General features: G+C 32.8%; 1 protein-coding gene across 1 annotated transcript in view; it reads left to right on the top strand.

Moving 5' to 3' along the window:
• The first annotated feature begins 4,632 nt into the window (after positions 1-4,632).
• LOC124366058 (cytochrome P450 6B1-like) overlaps positions 4,633-11,958 on the top strand; it is a 28,458-nt gene continuing 21,132 nt past the window's right edge. Inside the window, exon 1 of the mRNA XM_046822268.1 lies at positions 4,633-4,728. The gene's annotated coding sequence lies outside the window, so the exon portion shown is untranslated. The remainder of the gene's footprint in view (positions 4,729-11,958) is intronic.

Below are 11,958 nucleotides of genomic sequence, written 5' to 3'. Positions count from 1 at the left end.
AATTGGCACGCGTATTAATGTTTTCTCTCGTGAACTTTGTAGCTGCCGAGCAACATCTCGCGCCCTGTCCGTAAGTAAAATTCATATTTTCGTATTATAAACTTTCTCTTTCATGCGAGACATCTAATTTTGAATGTAATATAAAGTTAAGTTCGTAATGGTAAAGTAACTTACATTTATTGATGTTTAATTTGACAGATTAATATCGATAATAGTGTAGTGGTTCTGATGAGACCAGGTTGTCATGGATCTTAAGTTGTCTGGATAAATGGCTAATACCGTCGTGATTTTGTATTAGGCGAGTTCAACCGAGTCTCTGATTTCAACTTCGAGTCTCGTATTTCAACCTCGAGTGCTTTTTAGACTTTTATTTTACTATCTTCACTTTTTCCAAGTACAGCTGCAATGTCGAGCCAAGATACCGACGCCCGCACTTGTGAGTCTACATCAATGTGAATTTTAAGTAACTTAATAATAATTTTAAAGTTTTATAATTATTAAGTTCATATACAAAATCCCCATAAAACATTGGAACCAATAGGCCTATCCCTATGACATCGTTCAGTTCATTATCACTCAATTTGGCGATACATAATTTTATTTTTACATCTAGAAGTGGTGCTTTTATGTTTATTTGCCACAATTAAACATATAAGTAAAATTAGCAAATCGAGTATTGATTACTACAACCTCAGCGGTATCCAACCCCGTGTGTTTCGTCTATTGGTTACAAATTGACTGATGAAGATATAAAAACCCATTTGGAAATTATATAACCGCTCCACCTAACATCCTTCTTCTTTATCCTTCACAAAGCCATATATGAAAATTAATTAGTGAATCAGTGGCTCTGCATGAGGTTTTGAAGATGTCGGAATATGCGTGGATTATTGCACCGGTGAATAATAGAAATGTTGAGAGGTAAGGTGTGCACTAAAGCCTATTAGCGTACCAGTGACATCTGCTTCCACTGAGATTCCATATCCGGCCTCAACGCTGCACACGCTACTGCTAAGCCTTAACTGAGCTCTGCACCGTCTTTGGACATCAGGGCGGTCACCTGTCTACAGCAGCACTTCAAAATACTCGGCTGCTCCGCACTCTCATCGGGGTGAACCGTCCCATGACTGGTAAAGCCCTTAGTAACGCTTTCTCCGTTGATAGTGTTTACAGTGATATACAGTTGGCACTTACGACTCCGCTAAATACAATCATTTCTGTAAATATAGATACTAATCACTGTGTTGAATAGAAGAAAACAAAAGAGCCATTTTTCACTTCTATATTTCGGGGGATTTAATACCCCCGTCTTCAGGAAGTTTTAAATAAAAATTAATACAAAAATATAACACGTAAACAAGAATTAAGAAAACATAAATGTAAACACAGTGCATAACATTTGATAAAGTCCAGCTGATGTGAAATTTTTCTAATTTAATCTTGTTGGAACAGTTGATTTTTATAAAGGATGGAATACAACTTGTAATTTATGACAAATTTGAATCTATTAAAATTATTAAAAAAGTTATCTTATATTTAATTTAGATCAAATGGATTTTTTGTCGTCAACATAATTTGATGAGCTTGCTCCATGTGCTTTAATTAATTTGCTGTAGTTTTCATCAGGATATAAAATCTCAGTGGTAGCAGATGTCACTGGTACGCTATTAAGCTCTAGTGCATACCTTCTCTCTCAAAATTTCTATCCTATAATTGGCAACATTGACTGTAATTCAAAAAATGTAATATACCAAATTAGGTACTTTGGGATTATACCGACCACACCAGTATGAAGAACACAAAAATATAAATTTATAGAAACAAACATGATAGAACGAAAAAACAACTCTTTAATTACAAAATTACAAACTTACAAGCATTTCCAGGCATTGTGATCGGTATTGTTGTCGCTGTTATCTTATCTTTCTCTAGAATCCCGATTACGACAGGCCACGCGGCATCACATGATTTGCACGGTACATAATTGCCTTTCCATTACAATTCAATTTATATTTCTGATCAGATCCTCTAGAATTTGATATTTTACTGATAGGTACTATCTCGAGGGATGTTTTTCTTTCGTTGACATCAGCGCGAAGGCATGGCACTCGCACTTTGGGTGGCGGAGTGTGATCAAGAATAAAAACAAGTTTTGAGTGTTTTTTTCAATAAGGAGTTTAGTTTTAGTTTGATCATGTTTGTTTTTATTGAATTTTTGTGTTTGGAAAAATGTAGAGGTAAAACACGGAAGTACAACAAAGCGACGCACCACGGCGAGACTCTGCAATCACGTTATCTACTAGACAGCTCGACTTTGACCTCTGTCCGAGGATGGGGAGGGGTTTGCGATAAGACAATTCCTGTTTTATACTGACGAAATATTGTTCTACGCTAATCTAGTAATCAGTAGAACAAAATGTCAAATAACGATTCATGTCTGGGTGTGGTCGGTATAATCCCAAAGTACCCCAAATTAATTGTAAGTTTTGCTCCAAACAACATATTGGCCAAACATCGAACCATTTAAGAATCCGTATGACAGGGCATAGGTTTGAAATTTTCCATAAAGATGAAGATAAACCATTGGCAAGACATTGTCTAGAACATAAACAAGACAAAATTGAGGAGTGTTTTAAATTTGTGTTTACATTTATGTTTTCTTAATTATTGTGTATCTAATTTGGAATTTGGATGAGCGTCATTTAAACATATTTCTCATTAGGTTGACACAATGTTTTTGGTCCCCCGGGGGATTTTGCTGTCTGTCTATCTGTCCGAATGACATCTCGGGAATAAAATGAGCTATAGACTTGAAATTTTTAATTAAACTTGTGTGAAAATTGAGGAGTGTTTTAAATTAAAATGAATACACCAACTACCACCATGTAATGGAAAGGCAATTATGTACCGTGCAAATCATGTGATGTGGCCTGTCGTAATCGGGATTCTCGAGAAAGATAAGATAACAGCGACAACAATACCGATCACAATGTCTGGAAATGCTTGTAAGTTTGTAATTTTGTAATTAAAGAGTTGTTTTTTCGTTGTATCATGTTTGTTTCTATAAATTTATATTTTTGTGTTCTTCATACTGGTGTGGTCGGTATAATCCCAAAATACCTAATTTGGTATATTACATTTTTTGAATTACAGTCAATGTTGCCAATTATAGGATAGAAATTTTGAGAGAGAAGGTATGCACTAGAGCTTAATAGCGTACCAGTAACATCTGCTACCACTGAGATTTTATATCCTGATGAAAACTACAACAGACTAATTAAAGCACATGGAGCAAGCTCATCAAATTATGTTGACGACAAAAATCCATTTGATCTAAATTAAATATAAGATAACTTTTTTTAATAATTTTAATATATTCAAAATTTGTTATAAATTACAAGTTGTATCCCATCCTTTATAAAAATCAACTGTTCCGACAAGATTAAATTAGAAAAATTTCACGTCACCTGGACTTTATGTAATGTTATGCACTGAGTTTACATTTATGTTTTCTTAATTATTGTTTATGTGTTATATTTTTGTATTAGTTTTTATTTAAAACTTCCTGAAGACGGGGGTATTAAGTCCCCCAAAATATAGAAGTGAAAAATTGTTCTTTTGTTTTCTTCAACACAGTGATTAGTAAGTAAGCAATTTGGCAGATACGAAAAAATACTGTCAATATAGATAGTAACAGTTGTAGACTTAGTAACAATCGTCGTAGCGTTAATGAGTATTGTGTGGAGTTCTCGATAACTCAATCGATCTGATTGAGAATATTTTTATGTTTATATTCATACATATACCTAAGAGGTATGACTTTCATATGCGGAGATTATTCAGTCTCCCTTCTATTAATATTACTTCTTACAAAATGTTCCTCAGTAATAATGTTTTTCAAATTTGACATATATGTAATATCGTATATTTTATATGGATTTTAACTTACGAAAATATAGCTTTCGAGGTCGTTATCACAGAATTTTCGTAATAAGTGAAAGATATAATACATTATTCAATATTGCTTTTATTTAGGATATATGTGTTTTATACTTTAACTCCTTGTTCATCCCAACCTGTAATTCAGTAGAGATAGACAGATATAATCAGTTAAAGTTTTTAATAGGCTTTTTTTCATTGTAGCAGCAAATGAAATCAAATGCTCAATTATAATATGAATTTAATTTTTATTCGCAAATGCCAGTGCAAGTAAGCTTTATCGAAGGTCTTAGAATGAAAAAATTCTATTTTAATATGAGAAATGTCTCGGTACTTTCATAATTTGATGGAAATATTCCCGTAACTTCTTTAACGTAGAATCTATTAACGATATGTTTACCATAGAATATGTGACTGAACTTAAGTGTCTTAAGTCCTGGTGTAGGCAATTGAGCAGAGCCAACGAGTCTGGAGGGAATTGAGGGCAACAAGCAAGAAGCTGAGTTTTTGTGTCAATAAGAGCCAAGAGAGCGATACTGCCTTTACTCGGCTGAGTTTGTGATACAGACTGTAAATACTCGCAGAGACATTTCTTGATATACAAGTACTTAATTAATGATAAGAAAAACTGTACTACATAGATACCAATATGCCTTGATATCAATATCTTATTTCATAAGTGTGAACGTTTGTTGTATGATGTAGTCTCAACATTAGTCAGTATTTGCAAGAAATCAAGTGTCAACGCACACTTTAGATCAGTTCAAGAACCAAGCAGATATCAAAGCTGTAAGTTCCAATTTGTGGTTGATAAAGGTTTTGTGAATGTTCTAACAGACAGGAGAAGGTGCTTTACATACATCAATATTGATTATCACTGAGCTAATTTTAATCATCATCATTTATGTGGCTGTCATTCAATATCAATGAACACAATTTTGATAGAATTTTTGAATAATGCAAAAATTTTGTACATCTAAGCGAATGCTGAGATTAAGAATATCTATTTAATAATATTATTAATAATTTAAAACTTTTATCTCAACGTAGTTCCGAAACACGGCTATATAAAACTTCAAAAATTCACCAAAAAATATGTTTACAAAATTGCTCTAAGAGCTCTCCGAATTAACTGTGACAGCTGGCTCAGATATAATTTTGCAGTATCTTTTCCAATCATATACAAGGTGAAAAATTCAATAAAGTATTTCTAGTATATTGCTCATTTTATTATTGAAACATAAAAAAAAATTAAAAATCGGTCAGACTTAAAATATGTAAATCTTAAATTAACAAAAGAAACATTCTGTCTGCCTACTGAAAGGCTTTAACGACACTCATCCAATGTACGTGGTTGTACATAGGCATTCATGATCATTTAAACTCATTTTTGCCCATGTAGAAGTGAAGTTTAATGCAATATTTCAACTCTAGAGACGAATTCTTTCTGGAGATATCTTTCTATAAGATAATTTTATATTCACATTTATATTTATTAAATTAGTGTTTAACTAATAAAACTCTGCACAAAAAGTTAACATCAAATATGTTACGTGTTGTGATGGTTAGGTTTAAATGTCTCATTTTCTAATCTCTTGTTAAGTGTACAAATTTACTTATTCTGCTATTTTATTGTTACCGTCATGCTTACCCTTAAGATCAATGTAAAAAACATCATCAAGGCCCAGTCAAGTCCCATTGATCATACATAACCTGGTGAGTAACCTGCATCATCATAGAACTCACTGTTTCTAACGCATAAATTAATCTTCATGCACAATAATTGCAATTCTGTAGGTAATTTCGTGTTCGAAATGTGTTCAGTCAGACGTATAAAGAGACAGAAATTAACTTTTTCAGCCTTTTGAGTGATAGCCTTTCGATAACGCTCAGGTATTACCACGGACTGGGTTATAGCGCAAAAAGGTTTGGCGAAATTAAGTCAGTTGCCAGAAATGAAAATACAAAGTTACCAGAAAATTACAAATACTTTATTTGTACAAAGTAGTATTATTAATGTAATTATTATTATTTATTTTTAATTATTATTTTAAAGAGTATCTAACCTACAATAGGTGCTCAAAGTGGCTTCCACGTTGTTCTATACAAACATTGCACCTTTTCAACACTGAATTACAAATCCGTTCGCAAATGTTCAGTGACTTTAGGTTTTCAAATTTTGATTCTATAAGTTCCTTCAAATGATCAACGTCACGAATCTTAACGGAATAAACCTCATTTTTGAGAATACCCCAGACTGAAAAATCCATGGGTGTAATATCTGGGGATCTTGGAGGCCATTCAATAGTGCCCCGACTGCCAATCCATTCATTGAAGTTTTCATTGAGAAAGTCTCTGACAATAACTCTATAATGAGGGGGAGCGCCATCTTGTTGCCATATCAACTTTTCCTTAACCGGCTGGACATTTTCAAATAGTGAATTGTTTTCTAGTTCAATAAGCACTTCATAAAGCATTTCTCGTTCATTTTCAGCATTGACAGTCCCATGAAAAAAATACGGCCCGATTAGCCCACCGCTGAATATCCCTGCCCAAACACTCACGCCAGGATTTCAGTTTTGTCTCTATCACCACATGTGGATTAGTAGACTCCTAATAAACACAGTTATGTCGATTCACTCTGCCATTTACTTTAAAAGTCGCTTCATCGCTCCAAAGAATGCATTTTGAAAACATTGGATGAGCTTCAGCTCGAATTGTGTACCATTCGCTGAATTCTAAACCCCTGTCGGGATCATCTTCATTTAGGCCTTGAAGTAAAGTAGGCCTAAGCTTTCAATTTCAAAGTTTTCTGCATCCTTTGTAGACTTGTTCTCGGTAATCCATATTCCTTGGACGCTTTCCTTTGAGATTTAGTAGGCGATTGCACAAAACATTGCGCAACAACATTAAGATTCTCTTCTGTAGTTACAGACACTGGCCTACCTGAACGAGAAAGCTCCGCTACTGACCCAGTTTCTTCGAACATTGCATTTAATTTCCGAATACCTTGTCGAGATGGAGGTCTAATGTTTGGAAAACGTTCCACAATCGAATCACGCACATCAATGTAATTACGATCATATTTCCACCATGATTTTAACACAAATGCTGTTCTGTAATTAACTTCCTATTCATCGTTGACTAAATAACATACAGCAACATAACCTCAAACAGCTATTGTAAAGTAACTTAGCGTAACTGCTGCCGGGTCAAGCTACTGTAGCCAAGTTCATAACAGACTGCAATTGCGCTAGTCAAAACATTGTCTAAAAAAATTGCAAGTGACAACTGACTTATGGGCCAACCTGTATTTATGACAGTTATTTTTCAGAAGTTGCCACTTTTGATTCAATAATAATACTTTGTTCACTTAGGAGAAGAAACTGAGAAATTACATTTAGTCCAAAAACGATCTTTGAGACCCAATGTATAATCTTCTGAAAGGTATAAACAGACAGAATTAAATCCTCTGGGGGGTAATAAATAATGCTTATTTATCTTTAAAAATTGGGGTACCTATTTTAAATTTTGAAGTTTTTCCTAAAAGTGTGTTATTTAATGTAAATTATTTAAAATGTTTAAACTAACGGTTATTATTATGTAAATTCAATGGATAAATATAAATTGTAAATAACAATTAGTCAATAAAAAAATAAAATGTATTTATTAAAAGTTATTCTATATATAGATAAAAATCTTCAAAAAGATAAAACTAGCTGTTATATATCTAATATTATTTGAGAATACACTGAGAAAGCTGAAAGGAGATTTGATATAAAGGTAATGTTGCCAGGTTCTAATTAAAAAATGTCTTTGTGTGTGGCTTACATTCCTTCCAGCACACCAAAAATATACATAGAATCACTTTTTGATAATACCTACAATATACAACCACAGACTAATCTTCATACCTAGGGTAAAGAATGACTTACCTGTGAGAGTAGATTGGAAGATATAGTAAAAAATGAAAATCTCGTTACTGGAAGTGGAAAACATACACCCTTGATGGAAGTGATATAATACAACACCGAATGAAATGAAAAACATATAATATGTAAAAAAAGTTTAAAGAAAATAAAAACTTTTCAGATTAATGCCAATTTATGTGTATTAAATACATTACAGTTATTTAACTGTCAGCACATATTGTATAATTGCTTTTAGCTATATACAAAGTAAGCGTTATTATAAAACAGGCTTGCTTCAACTTATTTTACTTAGGGCAAAATAAGTCATGAAAACTAAACAGTAATTTAATTAGCAATTATAATGTGATTTCATTATAAGGGAATATGAATCCGAGGTTTGGGAGAGATTGTCTCCTGTGAGACGAACTTAAATTATAGGATTTCACATGCATAATCATAATTGAATCAAGTACGCAATGAAATAATTTTAATATTCCTAATGAGGTGGGATTTCAACTTGTCTTCATTGTGTTTTTAAATCTCGCAATTCCTGGAATTCCCACATTAATTAGGTAAATTAATGAATTGTACCATATAAAACGTATTGTTACTGTTTATCACGCAAATAATTAATTTTTATGTTTCTCTAGCGTAAAAACTGTTAGAGTTCACTGAATTATAATCAATTTAATTTCAATTAATATGTGTTTATTTCGAATCAAACATTGTATTTTAAAATGAAACAAAATGAATGTTGAGGTAGTTATTTATTATAGCTTTAGGGATCTTGGTGCCTACTCATATGAGACTATTCACGTATAATAAATTAGTTATATATAAATAATTATAGAGAACCAGCAGCTCGCTTCGCTTTGTGGAATTCACCCTCAAACCTAATTATTTTCGTCTGAAGCCGATCAATATCTGACTACAAGTCAGCTAAATCAAGATTTTATATTGGAAAAAAGACCAGTGGAGTGAGGTTGCTTTTACTAGAGAGTAAGGTTGGTAAAATAAACGAGAAAGACCGTAAAACAGATTATTACAAGCCTGACAGGCTTGTATATATGCGAGCTAATTTGCTCGACACAAAACCTAAGTATTAGCACACGAACAAAAATAAAAACCTATAATTAAAAACATTGCAGGTATTATTAATTTTAGATTGAAAAGTATGATATTTTATTATAAATAATGGTATATGAAAGTGCTATTTTGTTTATTATAGTATTCACGTAACACACTTTATCGTATTATATTGTAATGTAGAATTCTATTAACCCATGTAGAATGGTTCTCATGTAATGGAGTGGAAAGTTTAAGATTTTTTTTTTTTTATTGATTGATTTATTTATTTCCAAAATTTATGTACAGCGTGAAATAGAATACATAACAAATATCTAAAAAGGAAATTATCCCCACATGGCCATCAGCGTGTGTGGTGGGGAAACGAGGTTCCTGAGTCTGCACTACCAATAAGACACAAAAAACTTAAAATTCAAATAAGGAAATGGATTGTCATTAATAAAAACATTTTCATTCACAAATGAAAAATGAAGATTATCCTCTAAAATAAAACCATACAAGGCCAGAGCATGGAATACATGAGTAAATTCAGTTAATAAAATAATCTAACATTTGAAAGGAATATACTTATTTAGAAAATATAATTTGAAGACTTAAAAATGTAATTTATAAAAAACTTGTAACTTACATAAAAAAGAGCAATCAGAAAGACTTCATTACAAATTAGCCGATATAAGTAGAGAGAGACTTGGACCACACCTGCTACACCCACGCGCACACACTAAAACACACACACACACACACACACACACACACACACACACACACACACACACACCAACCACGCACACATGCACGCACCACACGTCCTCGTTGGCCTGCAGTCAAAACGATTGTACAAACTCACCAAACACTCAGACTAATATTGATTGTAATACAAAAATATAACAGAAATTTTAATACATAAAAACAAACATATATAGGTGTAGATTGAGGAAAAATACTGACGAAATCCGTCTCGCCCAGCATCTACTAACCATTTAATTGACTAATTTTTTGTACGTACCGTACTAATAGTGCAAGGTCTTGGGTTTTTTTATAAAGTATGGTAATTTTGAGAAAATTATATGAGCAATTATAGTGAGATGATGTTGAATTAAAGGCTTTAACGAGTCTAGGAACAAAAATTCTGTTATGAAGTGAAGAACGCGTAAAATGGCTGTGGTTACTGTGAATGAAAATTGAATCTCGATGTTGAAAAATGTACAAAATTAATGTTCGGTTATATAATTTGCGAGACGTTTTAAAACTTTAAATTTCTTCAAATAATAAATTGTTTGATAAGTACGATTTCGCTTCAGAGCTACTTTTATAATAGATTTTTAAACGACTTCTAAGGGAGCAAGGTTATTTTGAAAACAGCCACCCCATGCTAAATTACCATACTGAAGAATTGATTGGCACATAAGCATAGTTATACAGTTTTTAAAAGATCTATTGTAAGTATATTTCGCAGATTACAGAATATAAAGATAAATTTACGAAGTTTATCCCGCATGTAAGCTACGTGATTACACCACTTCAAACGATTATCAAAAACTACACCCAAGTATTTATACTCACTCACCCCTATCAATACATTCACACAAAACTCATCCATCCTGGCCACCACAAGTATTGCAGCCGTAGCTTAAAAACAAAAGGATCGCCGTCAGCTCGTATAGAGATTGGCATAACATTTAGTTTTTGGCTATATTAACTGTGAGCCGACATTGATCAAAAACCAGCGCTTGACAGTGAGTAGACCGCGCTCAGCCACATCCATCACTTCCTCCCCAGCTTTTCACCCTCAAAATAACCAAAGCGGTGGTTCGTCCGCATAAGGAAATATCTGTCCTTTACACAAAGTCAACCTTCCTAGATTGTTAATAAAAATTAAGAAAAGCAAGGGTCAAGAGTACTGCCTTGCAAAACCCCATACTCAATTTTTGTTGAGGAACGCTTTGTATGGCCTAAAACAGAAACAACTTGATACCGATCGGACAAATAACTTTTGAACTATCTCCAAGAGTTCCCTTGTATTCCAATATATTTTAATTTTTATAGTAATAATTGTCTATCAACTGTATTAAAGCTTTAGCTACATCTATAAAAAATCAATAATGGTTTTTTTTTTATTACGGCTAATCGTGTCATGAACACTTTTAGTTAGCAAATATAAATCGTCATTCAAATTCTTATCTTTTCTGAAACCGAATTGATTTTGTACAAGAATATTATTGATGTTTAAATATTTTTCGAATTGAATTCTGACAACCATTTTTCCAATAATTTAGATAAAACACTAGTTAAAGTTATTGGCCTAAGCTAACACATCGAATTTTTTGGGCCTCTCTTATAGATTGGGATTACTTTACCCATTTTAAAAGATGCTGGGAAAAATTCCATGTGACATTACTATTGTTTATAATATGTAGAAGTGGAAGCTTTAATAAATTAAAAAACATTTTGAAAAGAGTAGCGGGAAGAGTAGCTTTTCCCGGAGCAGACCCGCCTCTAAGGGTTTTGTACAACATGAGCAAGGGACGTCCTCGGATATTGGCTCCAGCTGGAAGTAAGAATTCGCCCCGTAATCCTCGTTATTCATAACGACTTCAGTCAAGGGAGTGCACAAGCACTGGCTAAGTTGGCACCCACCCTAACATAGTACTCATTTAATGTGTTTAGCTACATTATTTATATCATTTGTCCTCAATATTAATTTTGCCATCCAGAAACTGTTCAATAGGAAAGGAATCTTTTTTATTCATGCAATATTTTTCCACTAGAGTTATTATTATTTTTTGATTCATTAATTTTATTTCTAAAATAATTTCTTTAGCCAATTTAATAGTTTTTATTTAAGAGATTTCTGTAGTGCTTGAAACAGGTTTTTAACATTGTATTAAAAGGCTGGCCTTTGAGCTGCTTACTCATTCTATCTCTAACTCGAATTGATTTAATCAGTCCAGCGGTAACCCACGGCTTAGCTTGACGTGCTTAGAAGAAATTGGGTTCTTATTAATTGAGGATTGTAATAGAA

This window comes from Homalodisca vitripennis, chromosome 7 (genome assembly GCF_021130785.1).
Source record: "Homalodisca vitripennis isolate AUS2020 chromosome 7, UT_GWSS_2.1, whole genome shotgun sequence".
Classification (NCBI taxonomy): Eukaryota; Metazoa; Arthropoda; class Insecta; order Hemiptera; family Cicadellidae; genus Homalodisca; species Homalodisca vitripennis.
Note: the sequence above shows the minus strand (reverse complement) of the source record. Positions and strands in the feature narration are given on the sequence as shown.